The sequence below is a fragment of the Silene latifolia genome, chromosome 9 (assembly GCF_048544455.1).
Source record: "Silene latifolia isolate original U9 population chromosome 9, ASM4854445v1, whole genome shotgun sequence".
NCBI classification, from domain to species: domain Eukaryota; kingdom Viridiplantae; phylum Streptophyta; class Magnoliopsida; order Caryophyllales; family Caryophyllaceae; genus Silene; species Silene latifolia.
Genome location: NC_133534.1, coordinates 177,970,508 through 177,985,423, shown reverse-complemented (window position 1 = coordinate 177,985,423; position 14,916 = coordinate 177,970,508).

Genomic DNA, 14,916 nt, shown 5'->3' with positions numbered 1-14,916 from the left:
TCATATTCCGCCTAAACCAAACCACCTACTAAAATGCATGAAAATTGACTCATATAGATTGAATGTTAGTTTTCAATGACATACAAATGTCACGCAGTTTAAGCCATCACCTTAGTTTATTCATTCTCGCATGCTAGATATTAGTTCACTTAAAATGAAATTAAAATAAAGTTGATGGGATCTTCCACTAAAACAGAAATTGAGACTAGTCTTTATAAGGGCAAACAACTATGAATCCCTTCTTCGTCGGTAGGCCTAATATGACCCCTTCTACGGTGGGTAAGTAGTTTGTGTTGACTTAGTTTATCTCAACATTATAGTCCGAAGAGTTTCTCGTGATTATGATGGACTAAAGATAGAATTTACAGAAATTTATCGACCAAGAATTCTAACAGTAGAATTAGCCAAAATGTTGGCTTATCAATTTAAAGATAATTGAGTCTTAGGATCATTTATATAATTCTTGAGGGAGGTCAATTGTATAAATGCATGAGTCTTCGCTTATAACAGTTTTTGCATTAAGACTTAAAATCAAAACGATGCATATGCTTATTATTTTTTTTCTTCTTTTCGCAGTGTAGAATACGTTTATTTTGATAATACTGTTTCAAGAAATGGCTGGAAATAACGAAATCCCAATGCCGAGTGCCACACTTGGACGCGAGTCCTGGCTTAAAGTTTTTATGGACAACATGAATCAGTTCACACGACTGAAGAATGATGGGTCCAACTTTGCGGATCGGGAGGCAAAGACTACGGAATGCTGCCATTGCTGACGGTAAGCTCAAGTACTTAACTGAGCCAATACCGGTAAACCCAGGCTCCAATGCAGGAGTTAACGAGTCACTTGCTTATAGTGATTTCGCCATGGAAGCGGGTGCGATAAGGAACGTACTCATCTTTGCAATGGAAACCAATTTGCAGAGACGCTTCATTGCCCAAGGTACAAACAGGATTTTCACCACGCTCACTAACGAGTTCTCAAAAGCACCGACAATCGTTTCTTATGAGCATACCTGTCGCTTCTTTGATGCAAAACTCCAAAAGGGCCAACCGGTTAGCCCACACATTCTTAACATGATTGAAAATGTCGAGAAATTGGAGGCACTTGATTGCAAAATCAGTGAGAGCATAGTCATTGACCGAATGCTTCATTCTCTTCATGATGGTTTTGCCCTTTTCGGGGCGAACTACTACATGAATGACTTAAAGAAAAATCCTCATGAGCTACACTCACTTCTCGTACAGACCGAGAAGGATATGAAATTGAGTGGGAGCATGAAGCAGGATGTTCTCATGATTTCCATCAAGTATAAAGGTAAGGGCAAAGCTCCAGGCAACCTAACTGTAGGTAAGCCAAAGTTTAAAAAGCCAGGAAACGGTAAGAGTGGGCCTGGTGAGACTAGTGGCTCACAGGGCAAGGCAAAGAGCAAGGGCGGTGACATTGAGTGCCACCATTGTCACAAGACTGGACATTGGAGGAGGAACTGTCCCGTGTACCGTGAGGACATAAAAGCAGGCCGCGTCGTTCCTGTTGGTATGTCATCTTATATTCATATGATTGAGATTAACCATGCAAGTTTCGGAACTTGGCTACTTGATACTGGTTGTGGTTCTCATCTGTGTAATCATTTGCAGGGCCTAAGAAACATCACACCTCTCGGAAAGGGTAATGTGGACCTGTGAGTCGGGAATGAAGCTAGAGTTGCTGCAGTCTCGAAGGGAACATATGTAATCCAACTCCCTAGTGGTTTTGAGTTATTTTTAAATAACTGTTACTATGTACCCAGTTTGTCTAAGAACATTATTTCAGTTTCCGTACTTGATAAGGACGGTTTTTCATTTTTAATAAAGGATAATAGCTGTATTTTCTCTTTCAATGAAATGATTTATGGCAAAGCAGTTTCCATGAATGGAATTTACATCTTAGATCAAACCACAGAAGTATTACACGTGAATAATAAGAAATTAAAGGTTAGTGACAAAGATCAAACCTATCTATGGCATTGTCGTATGGGACACATAAATGAAAAACGTGTAAAGAAACTCGTCGATAATGGGACTATTCCCGCATTCGATTTTTCTACATATGGCACATGTGAATCATGTCTCATTGGCAAGATTACTCGAATTTCCTTCAAAGGTGTTGGAATGCGCGCTAGTGGCCTATTAGGACTCATACATACTGATGTTTGTGGACCTATCTCAATTACCGCTAGAGATGGCTATAGATATTTTATCACTTTCACGGACGATTTGAGTAGATACGGATATGTCTACTTAATGAAGCATAAAAGTGAGTCCTTTGAGAAATTCAAGGTGTTCCGGGTGTAATTCCAGAGCAGTTACTTGTTACCACCCGTGCTTGTAGAATGACGTCCTTGATTGAATCCTCCCTTCGGTCTCCTGAAACAATGAACAAACTGAGGGCTCGGCTTTGGCCGAGCGTACTCACTCTGACGCTCAAGTCAGTGGACTTAAAGAGAGAAATTGTTGTTACTTGGCGAAGTATATTTTGTAGAGAGATAAGGAAGATATTACCAGATGAATAGTGATTCTTAGGTTAAATTGTGGATCCTTTCCTCAATGAGGGTTGAGGAGTATTTATAGACTTTCACCTTTTGTCACGTAGTGGCCAAGTGGCCAAGTGGCTAGCAGGTGGAAAGACTAATCTACCCTCGGCCGAGGGACCCGTGGCAGGCCGGAGGGCCCTGTTGACTCGCCGCCGAGGGGTCTTGGATATGAGTACGCGGATATGTGCCCCGGCTGGATAGTCGCCGTGGCCGGGACATAGGTGACAGGCCGACAGGTGGCGTCGGTTAGGCTGTCTAAGTCGTTGACTTGCTGTGGATATCTCTGACCTTGCTCAATATGTTGACTTGGTCAGCGGGTGCAGAATATGCCCCATCAATTTGCCCCCAGCGTAGTCTATGCCGTGGTATGGACCTTCGATGAGTGTTGAGCGTATTCTGCGCAAGTTGAAATTTTTCTGCCCCGGCTTCTTCTACCTCGGCTTGGTTCTGCATAGGCCGTACCATATCCCCCCTCCACATGGATGTGTAATGGACATCAGATGTGGAAAAGAAAGTGGCACTGGCCGAGACCGAGGTTGTGAGTGCCGTGTGTTTTTGATTGCCCCCAGCCGGTGCTGCCAAGCTTGGTTGAATCAGCGGGCCGTTTGGCAAGTAGATACCAAGGGGTGTGTTGAAAAAGTTACGTCGATTGGCATTCTGTCAAGGAGAGTGTTGAAGAAGTTTTGTAACTGTTTGTCGATTGACCTTCCATGGCTGCATGCTTGACATGTGTCCCGTTGCTGATTGGTTGACGCTTCATGGGCTTTGCTCTGATTGGTCGGATTGAGTGGGCTTTGCCCTATAAATAGGAGAGTTAGCCTTTGAATTTGGCCTTCCAAATTCATTTTCTCAAAAAATTTCTTCTTTCTAGCCCTTTTTGACGAAAAATTCTCTCTAGCTTTCAGAATCGTTACTCCGGCGTAGCACTTTTCTTCAAGGTAAACAAACAAACTTTTAACTTTTTCATTGTTAAGTTTTCGTTGTGAATCATGTCTTCTGCTGATGCCGGTCCTAGTAACCGTGCGCCGGGGGGTTCCCCGTCGCGTCTTGATGAGGAGGAGATACTAGACGCCATCCCGATAAGGTCTGGGGGCCCTAGGTCTCCTTCTCCCGAAGTTGATCCAAAAGCTTTGGAGGGTTGGGAGGATGATGATGATGTTGATGATGATGATGATGATGATGCTGAAAGGGCTCGTCCTAATGAGGGGAGGCAGTACATCATGGATCACGGCGGCGCTTGTAAGGTCCGCCCTGACCGTGCTTGGACCCATAAGTTCGCCAGCTGTTCCGGCGAAACACTTTTCGAGGGCCATTTCTACTTCGGCAGGGGGTACAAAATTGTTATCCCTGAGGAGGGTCAGGCCGTCTGTTGCCCTCCCCCGGGTTGCACCGGCGTATACATCCGGCACCTGGAGTACGGGCTCCGGTTTCCGCTGAATGATTACGTTATGGCCATTATTAGAGCCATGAACGTCGCCGTGGCCCAGCTGCACCCGTTGGCTATTAGGACCATAGTCGGCTTTGTCTGGCTCTGTCTCTTCAAGGGGGAGGTCCCAACGGTTAATTTATTCCGTCGGCTTCACCACCTTCGGTCGTCGTTTCCTGGTCGTGTCGGATGGTACAGCGTGCAAATGGAGCCGGGTTACGTCTCCGTTGATAAGCTTTCCTCCTGCAAGGACTGGAAAGATCGGTGGGTGTACGTTGAGGTGCCGGATGACTATCTCACGCCGGTCCTTCCAAAGACAAGTTAATTTGCGGTGCGAGACTAAGGCGGAGCATGACAAATGGGTCACCCGGAATAAGCTTAAGATGGACGCCAGCAAGGTCCCTCTTAATGCGGATGAGAAGCTGGCGATGAGGCTTTTTGAGGCGGAGAAGAATGGGGTGCCGAAGAGATGGATTCCCCCGACGCAGATCATTCTTTAGGATGAGCTGCTCTGCCATGTCGGCCTCATACCGGCCCTAGCACAGGGTGAGTGGGGTCGGTGTGAGGCCCATCTCTGCTCTCAATGTTTGTGCTTTTTGAATTTTGGTTTATTTCTTTCACTTAAGTCTTGCTTTGTTTCCTTTGCAGACCACTTTGGACTGGACCTGTCTGAGGATATCCTCCGGAGAATGGGGCTTGCCAAGGATAAGACCGTTGCCGATTTGCATCCTAAGGCTCTAGCCCGTGATCGCAGAACGTCGCCGAATGACCTCATGGATCAGCAGCCGAAAGGCTTGAATGTGGAGGCGGCCCAGGCGAAGGTTGCTAGTAACATGCCGCGCCGAACGCGGAAAACAAAGTCTTCGGTGGCGACGGCGTCGACATCAGTTCCACCTCCCATCCCCTTAGTCCAAAAGGAGACGATGGTGATCGTTGACATTACCAATGGGGGGGACTCCGATGCGGAGGGATCTCCCCTTGTCCGTAAGAGGAAAGAGCCTACCCCTGCCGCTAATGCTTCTGCTGCTACTGCCGCTACTGCTTCTACTGCTGCCGGCAAGGAAATGCGTCCTCCGCCCAAGAAGGCCAAGCATGGTACAGATCTATCCTGTGGCTCAGACTTAGCCGGTTCATTAGGCGTTCCTGATGACAGGCTCTCTGGTATGTCCATGTATGTTGACACGGATGCTTTAATTGAATTTTTTGTAGATCAACCGCTGCCGTCTACCGGTCACACTATTGAACGGCGTGCCGCGAAGAAAACTGCGCTGGCAAGTGGTCAAGATGCCACCGTTGTCACCTCCTACCCTCAGCCTACCCCCTTACAGATTAAGTCGGAGTTCCTAAGTTTGGCCAGGTTGCTGTCGAAGTGGGCTGATACGGCCGGTGCTCTTATTGTGGAGCAAGAGAAGGCCATTTCTGAAGCTGCCCCACAGCTCGAGCGGCTCAGGCTTGAACTCGACGCTGCGAACAAGGAAGCTGAGAGGGCCAAGGCTGAGGCGGAAGAGGCGTCCGTCGAGAGAAAACTCGGGAGGACGCTGAAAAGCGATCCTCGCCGAGAGAGCCAAGGCCGAGGCTGCGGCGGCCAAGCCGCTAGCCGCCTGGAGGGGCGTGATCTCGTTCAGAAGCACGCCGACCTTTATGCTAAGCAGAGGGACGAATGGAGGGGCATGTTTCAGGCCCAGGGGAAGGTGGTTCGGAATAAGGATGCTATCATCACCCAAAGGGAGGAGGACATTGAGACGCTCCAAACCGTTATCCTCCCTAACATGTGCGCCCAATACCGGGACCTGGCCGAAGAAGCTGCCAGGGAAGTGATTGGGGAGCTCTTTCTTCTTGATGGCTCCTTTCCGTGGGACAAATTTGACGAGCTGCTTGATGACAAGCTCAAAGCTAAGGAGAAGGCCGCGGAGGAGAAGGCCAAAGAGGAGTTCAGGGTGAAGAAGGAGGAAGAGGAGGCCGCGGAGAAGGCGGCCCGTGCTGAAATTGCGAAGGCGGCCAAGGAGGAGGCTGAGAGACTGAAGGCAGCTGAGGCTGCTGAGGCTGAAGCTTCTAAGACGGCTTCTGGGTCGCCTACCAAGGATGATGCTGCTACCGTCGCTGATGGCGAGCAACAGCAGCAACAGGCATAGGGAGACGGGCGGTTGTCACCGAGTTCCCCCAGCATCTCGGATAGCTTCAGCTGTTCGGGGGCCAATTATTAAGCCTTTCCTCCCTGCCATCTTTTGGCGCTTAAATGATATGTCGGTAACCTTTTGCTCTTCTTTTCCTTGTTTTTTTTAAAACTTTGGTAGGTTGTGTTTTGGCTTATCCCTATGGGGACGGCCGTCGTATGTATTCTCCTCACTTGTAATCATTTTTAATAAAACTTAATCTTTTTGGGCCCTCGGCTTTGGCCGGGGCTTTGATCACAATCCTTCACTTGTCTTCTTGCGTTATTAATTGAGTGCTTTTTCGTTTTTACCTTCGGCCTGACCGAGGCAGTTAGAATGCATAACTCAACTGTGTTTAACGTCTTTTTAAACATGTTGGCATGTTGGTCGCTTCCTCTTTCACTCTCGGTCTAGCCGAGGCGTCGGAATTGCGCTTCCCAACCGCCGTTGTAAGCATGTTAGCGTATCGACCGTTGTGTCCCCTGCCAGGCCTTCGGTTTGCCGAGGCGACTAGAGGTTACGGCGCGACAGCGTTCGTATCTGTAGACATATTGATCGCTTCCTCTGCCACGCCTTCGGTTGGCCGAGGCGGCTAGATTTGCGTCTCAACTGTGCTTATACGTTCCTAAGGCATGTTGGTCGCTTTGGCGAGTATCAACTGCGCTGGTAGTGACTGCCGCGGCGTCTACTTCTTAGGGTGACTGCCCGGCTTGGGCTGTGGCGTCTACCTCGATATGACTGCGGAGGAGATAAACACTTTGATGGAAAAAATTGGGTGATTCTTCATTAGATATAAACATGCGTTGGGGTGCCAACAATTGTTTTGAACACCTCCGCCGCTACACAAAGTATTTCCTGAGATTGTCAGTGTTCCAATGGCTCATCAAAGGCACACCCTGCATGTCGGTCAGCCGGTATGTACCCGACCTCATTTCTTCAACCACTTTGTAGGGACCCTCCCAGTTGGCCGTTAGTTTACCATGAATGTTTCCTTTGTTGGTGGCGGCCGACTTTCTTAGGACTAGATCCCCTACTTTCAAATCCCTCTTGTGGACTCTCCGGTTGTAGGCTCTTCTCATTCGGTTTTGGTATACTGCCAAGTTGAGGCGTGCTGTATCTCGGCTTTCTTCGACCAGGTCTAGGGAGGTTCTTAAACCTTCCTCATTTTCAACCGGGTTAAAGGTCGCCGTTCTGAATGTCGGCACCGTTGCTTCAATTGGCAGGACTGCTTCGGACCCGTAGACTAAGTGGAATGGAATGTACCCCGTTGCTTCTTTCTCCGTGGTTCGCAGAGACCACAGGACACCGGGTAGTTCATCGGCCCATCTTCCCTTTAGGTCTTCAACTGTCTTCTTCAAACCGTTGAGGATTGTTTTATTGGCTGCCTCCGCCTGTCCATTGCTCTGTGGGTGGCAGACGGAGGAGTATGCAAATTTGATACCAAGTTCCTCCAGCCAGCTCATTATTGTGTCACTCCAAAACTCTCGGCCGTGGTCGAATACCATGACTTGGGGTAACCCAAAACGAGTTATGACATTTTCCCAGATTACCTTTCTTACGGCCGCCGTCGTCTTCGCAGGTACTACTACAGCTTCAACCCATTTGGTGAAGTAGTCAACGGCGACAATCAAGAAATTTCTTCCGCCGGATGCCGTTGGAAATGGCACTAGTAGATCCATCCCCCACTGTGCAAAAGGAAGGGGACTAAGTACCGGCTGCAGGTCTCTGGAAGGTGCATGTATCACCGGAGCATGCATTTGACAGTTGTTGCACTTTTTGGTTTTGGCTCTGGAATCCTCAAGCATGGTGGGCCAGAAGTAGCCGGCTCGGAGAGCTTTGTGGGCTAGTGTTCTTGCCCCCATGTGATGACCACAGATGCCTTCGTGAATTTCTGTCAGTATTAGCTCCGCGTCGGCTGGGCCGACACATTTCAAGAGTGGCCTTGTCACGGACCTTCTGTATAATTCCCCTTCAAACACCAAGTACCTTGCTGCGATCCTCTTTATCTTCTGCGAGAGACTGCGGTCCTCCGGTAATTCATTTGTCAATTTGTATTTCATTATCGGAGTCATCCACGTCGTCTCGGTCTCTATGTTACCCACCATGCCGACGGCCTCAGTAATGCTCTTGGCATTCCGATGTCCACCAAGACGGTTGGTGACATTCTTGATGGTTGAACCGGCAAGCTTTGAGAGAGCGTCGGCTCGGTTGTTCTCGACACTGGGAATGCATTGTATCTGAAAAGATTTCAACTTTGAGGTGTCAGCTTTTACCCTTTCCAGGTATCTTACCATTCCGTCGTCTCGAGTCTCGTACTCTTCCCTGATTTGATTAGCCACTAAAAGTGAATCTGTCTTCAAAATGATGTGCTCCGCCCCGGCAGCCCTAGCTAACTCGACTCCGGTTATCACCGCCTCGTACTCGGATTCGTTGTTTGAGGCCGAGAAGGTAAATTTCAAAGCGTACTCAAACTCGTCCCCGTTTGGGCTGATGATAAGGATGCCGGCTCCTGAGCTGTTCGCCGTGGAGGACCCGTCGGTGTATACCTCCCATACTCCGGGGTTTTCCTCTTCTTGGTATGTGCACTCGGCCAGAAATGCCGGTTCTGTCCCTTTATCGAGGGCCTCGGCTTGTACTGAATGCCGAAGCCGGATAGCTCCACTGCCCATTTGAAGAGCCTGCCGGACTGTTCAAATTTTTCCAATGCTTTCTCCAATGGTTGGTCGGTTAGGACCGTCACGGGATGTGCGTCGAAGTAAGGCTTCAGTTTCCTTGCGGCAACGACGACGGCAAAGGCTGCTTTTTCAATCAGTGGGTAATTTCTCTCGGCGGGCAACAACGTATGGCTGACAAAGTAGATTAGATGTTGCTGTTTGTCTTCTTCTTCCTCGATGATCACGCAAGATCGACCGTGGCCGAGGTAATCGCTTACTATGTACGGGTATAGCGTCTCCCCAAAGATCGGCCGGACGGGGTTGGGAGAGTCTGAAGATGAGCTTTCAGTTGCTTGAAAGCTGTGCTCTGCTCCTCCCCCCAGCTGAAGTCCTTATTCCCCTTCAACACTTTGAAGAATGGGGTGCTCTTGTCGGCTGACCGAGAGATAAAACCGGCTAAAGCCGCCATCCTCCCGGTCAACATCATAACCTCTTTTCTATTCCTCGGCTCCGGGAGGTCCAGTATTGCTTGGACTTTTTCTGGATTGGCATCAATTCCCCTGGCGCTGACAAGTACGCCGAGGAACTTACCTGCCCGGACACCGAAGTTGCATTTCATTGGGTTGAGCTTCATCTTGTATTTCCTTAGTGAACAAAATGTCTCGTGTAAATCGGCCAAGTGCTCGCTGTCAGACTTGCTTTTTACAATAGCATCATCGACGTAAGCCTCAATGTTTTGCCCTTTTTGATTTTGGAACACTTTGTCCACTAGTCTTGTGTAAGTTGCGCCGGCGTTCTTCAAACCAAACGACATCATTTTATACATGTATGTGCCGTTAGCAGTGATGAATGCGCATTTAGGCATGTCTTCCTCGGCCATAAATACCTGATGATACCCTGAGAAGGCGTCCAGCAGGCTCAGCATAGTGTAGCCTGCCGTCGCGTCGATTAAACTATCTATTCGAGGCAAGGGATAGCAATCTTTGGGGCACGCTTTATTAAGATTGGTAAAATCTACACACATCCTCCACGCCCCCGATGACTTCCTCACCATTACAACATTAGCTAACCACTTAGGATAAGTACAAGGCATGATAAAGCCCGCCGCTAGTAATTTATCTACCTCGGCTTTAATGGCCTCATCCTTCTCGGCTGAGGAGTTCCTCATCCTTTACTTGACAGGGCGAGCGGTTGGGAGTACGTTCAGCTTGTGAACAATCACCTCCCGGCTCACGCCTGGCATCTCGGCCGCTGAGTAGGCGAAGACGTCCTTGTTCCTCCTCAGCAGGTCTAGGAGAGCGGCCCTGAATTTTGGCTCCAGGTTGACACCGATAGTTACGGTGCACCCTGGGTCAATTTCCAACTCTTCAGTCTCGGCTCCCTCGACCATGCCAATAGTTGCATCCATGTGGTCGCCCTCCTGTTGTAAGGATGGGCTCTTCCCCTTCTCGGATTTCTTTGCCACTTTGAGGGATTGCATGTTGCACCATCTGGCAGATATCTGGATGTTGACCACCTCGTCCTTCTCGTCCTTTGAGACGAGCTTATGCGCTTCCCCCCGGTCCGAGACATACATCAGTGTCAGGGCCCGGATGGACATCACTGCATCGGCCTCGCTCAGAGTGACTCAGCCTATGAGAACGTTGTAGGCGGACGAGCCGTCAATGACCACGAACTCAGCTAGGACATTCTTAGCCGCATCCCCCTCGCCGAACATCACTGGCAGTCTGATCGACCCCAGGGGTACCAGGACGGCCCCGGAAAAACTGTACAATGGATTGGTACCTGGGCTCAAGTCTTCAACCTTCAGACCGAGGTTGAGAAAGCACTCCCTGAACATGATGTTCGTGTAGGCGCCTGTGTCAATCAGGCACCTCTTGATTAGGTGGTTGGATATGTCCAAGTGGACTACAAGTGGGTCGCTGTGAGGGGCGATGACTCCCTCGTAGTCCTTCTTCCCAATAGTCATATCGAGGATGTTGGAAGCGAAGATCGCTGTTTTGGGCACAAAGTTGATGGCCTGATATAGCTCGTTCAGGTGCCGTTTGTGCCCATGAGCGGACCCACCGTTCTCGTTGCCCCCGATGACAACATGGATCACTCCTATCCGTTCAAAGACGGATTTCTTATTTGAACCGCCGGCATCAGTCTTTTGGCTTTTGGCAACATATTTGCCGAGGCTCCTCTTCCGGATCAGCTCTTCGATGGCATTCTTCAGATGCCGGCAGTCGTCAGTTAAGTGGCCGGTGTGGCCATGGTACTCACAGTACTGGCTCGTGTCACCGTCACTCCTCGGCCTGGGAGGCCTTTCCCACTTCTGACCCTCGTTCTTGCTCAGGGCGAAGACCTCGGCGGCAGATACGACCAGGGGGGTGTGATCATTGTACCGTTTTTGGTAGTATGGTCCTGAACTCCCCCCGGCGCCCGCCGAGTTCTGTTTCCTGGCAGATCTGTCAGACCGTGACCTATTATTGTCACGGCGTCCTTCGTCCGGGTTGTCCTCCCGGCGGCTCTTTCTCTCTGAGTGCCCGGCCTCGCTGGGGCCTACCCAGGTTTTGTGGTAGTCCTCCACCTTTATGGCCTGGTCGGCCATTTTCCTGGCGGAGTCTAGGTTCAGGCCGCCGCACTTGATGAGCTCATTTTTTAAGTCTCCTCTCGGGAGGCCTTTCATCAGTGCGAAGGCCGCCAGTTCGCTGTTCAGCTCACGAATCTGCTGAACCTTGGCGTCGAACCTCTTCACATAACTGGGCCAAAAATATGTCCCTTAGGTCGCCATAACTGTATATCGACCCATTGGGCAGCCCCTTGTACCAGCTTTGTGCCATCCCATGCAGTGTCGTCGGGAAGACTCGGCACCAAACCTCATCAGGTTGCTCCCAAACCGACATGTAAGACTCGAAAGCCTCGGCGTGGTCGGTTGGGTCGCCTTCTCCTTTGTATGATATGGGTGGCAACTTTAGCTTAGTTGGCACCGGGGTCTCTAAGACATAGGGGTTGAGGGGCTGTCTGACCACGTGTCGAACGGCACGCGGCGATCGGCTTCTCGTATCCCTAGTCCGGCTCCTCTCCCCGTGGCGGGAAGGGCTTCTTCTCCGACTCTGGTGAGTCGGGCTTCTTCTCCGACTCTGGTGAGTCGGACTTCTTTCACTCCTCTGGGGCATGCCTCGTCGGTGCTGCGGCGACACTGTCCTCCCGCGAGTGCGGGAAGGACTCAGGTCTACCACTAGCACTCTGGGCTCCCCCGACGTCTTGACATGGCAGCTTCTTCCAGTGCTCCGTTCAAGTCTCTCGGAGTCACATTCTGGGCCCTGGTCTCCTGGACGGGTGCTGCCGCTCTTGTCGGAGTGACAGTGTGAGCCGACGTGCTACCTATTAGGTCCAGGAGTAGCTTCAGTTTAGCTGCGTCAACCACATGTCCCATGATGGTGACTTGGTCGGCGGACAGCGGCGTATCTGGTATTATTGGCATCCCGTACTCCGGTTGTGTTACTCGGCCGGTGGGGGGCTGCACAACTCCAGAATTGTGGACGGTATCATCTTGGTAGAATTCTGTTTCGTCAGTCACGAATACCTCTTGTTGTTTCGACATCTTCTTAGCTTTTTGGGTGGGTTTTTGTTTTGTGTTTTTTTTGTTTGGGAATGAATGTGACTAGCTTCTAGTATCTTCCCCACAGACGGCGCCAATTGTTCCGGGTGTAATTCCAGAGCAGTTACTTGTTACCACCCGTGCTTGTAGAATGACGTCCTTGATTGAATCCTCCCTTCGGTCTCCTGAAACAATGAACAAACTGAGGGCTCAGCTTTGGCCGAGCGTACTCACTCCGACGCTCAAGTCAGTGGACTTAAAGAGAGAAATTGGTGTTACTTGGCGAAGTATATTTTGTAGAGAGATAAGGAAGATATTACCAGATGAATAGTGATTCTTAGGTTAAATTGTGGATCCTTTCCTCAATGAGGGTTGAGGAGTATTTATAGACTTTCACCTTTTGTCACGTAGTGGCCAAGTGGCCAAGTGGCTAGCAGGTGGAAAGACTAATCTACCCTCGGCCGAGGGACCCGTGGCAGGCCGGCGGGCCTGTTGACTCGCCGCCGAGGGGTCTTGGATATGAGTACGCGGATATGTGCCCCGGCTGGCTAGTCGCCGTGGCCGGGACATAGGTGACAGGCCGACAGGTGGCGTCGGTTAGGCTGTCTAAGTCGTTGACTTGCTGTGGATATCTCTGACCTTGCTCAATATGTTGACTTGGTCAGCGGGTGTAGAATATGCCCCATCACAAGGAATACTAGAACAAGGTTGAGAACCAACTGGGTAGAAAGGTTAAAGCACTCCGTTTAGATCGGGGCGGCGAATATCTTTCAAAAGAGTTTGATCAACACCTTAATGACTGTGGAATCGTTTTGCAGTTAACTCCACCTGGAACACCTCAATTGAATGGTGTGTCCGAACGGAGAAATCGAACATTACTTGATATGGTTCGATCCATGATGAGTCACACGGTAGTACCTGATTCATTATGGGGTTTTGCTCTTTTGTCAGCTGCTCATATACTTAACCGAAGTCCGACTAAAGTTGTCGACAAGACTCCATATGAAATGTGGAAGGGAAAAGTTCCCAACTTGTCCTTTATTCGGGTTTGGGGCTGCGAGGCTTATGTCAAGTGGAGACACGAGGATAAGATCGGCCCGCGATCGGTCAAGACATACTTTATAGGTTATCCCTTTTCACTTTGTTGTTCACCTTGCTCATCATCCTCTTCTCCTTCTTCACTAGCTTCTTCATCAATGTTATCATCAACCTCTTCATCACCGACAACCTCATTATCACCCGGAAACTCACCCCTAGATGCATTCGGAAAGAAGACTTCCCTATCCGCCCAACTAGGCAAAGGACATGAAGGGTCAAGTAGTCCTTGCCTAGCTATGTGAAGGAGGGGTGGATATTGGGCTAAGTAAGCATCTTCCCGGTCCTTGAAGGCTTGCTTGTGCATTTCTTGCATAAGAAGAGTCAAATAATCTTTTGCTTGCTTCAACTCCTTCGGGCTTGAACTCTTGGTACTTGAAAGGATAGGGTGGTGTGACAATGGAAGAGGAGGGCATTTCAATTTCACCCTTTTGTTGTCGGATAATGTATTCGGCCTCTTTTGAAAGGGGAAGGAGATAGTTGGTCCGGTGGACACTTAAACGACAAATCTTCGAAGGCAAAGTAAAAGATCTAGCCTCACTAGTGAGCCACTCATACTTGGTGTCAAGAGGGTTATGAGAGATCCACTTGTACTTGTTTATCATAGTATCAATATCAATGAGATGACCACCCTTCTTTGCCTCATACTTGCTATCCTTGTTGAAGTTAGGATCAAAGTATTTAGCCAAAAGAGTGACTAGACCTCCATTCACAATGACGGTAGTGCCTTGGTTTCCACAATCATAATTTAGCCATCTATCCACCAAAAGTCTTAGAGAGTTGAAAGGCTTGGTGAATTCCCTTCCAATGTTCAAGGCCGACTCAAGAAGAACAAAATCGAGTTTGGTGAAATGGTTGGTGTATTTTCCTGCAATGATGGTGTTCCCTACAACCTTGTGCCACACTCTAATGCACGGATGGTGGACTAATAGAGCGCGACTAGCATGAAAGCTCTCGAATTTCCTTCCGGAAATCGCCTCCCAAAGAGGGTCGGGATCATATTTGCCAACATTCTTGAAATAACTCGGTGAATCAATAAGACCCAAAGCTTTACCCATTTCCTCAAAGGAGATGCGCCTACTAACATTAGCTAGGCGAAACTCGATGGTTTCCATAGTCTCAACCTTGTTAACTTTCAAAGAACTCAAAAATTCTAAGGTAAGGGAGGGGTATGTCAATTCTTTTGTTGTAAACAATTTCTCCAACCCCATGGCTTTAAAGAAGGCTCTAGTTTGCTCAAGGACACCCAACTTATCTAAGGCATCTTCACAAATAAACTTGGTGGATAGAAATGATTTTCTAGCAAACTTGGCAAAAGTGTCCCTATGGGATTTGGAAATGAAAATTACCTCCGGATAATTCGAAAGTTGAGCAATTTCCGGAGTGGTAGATGTTGTTGCTTCCATGGGAGGTTGTTGTTGTTGCACCT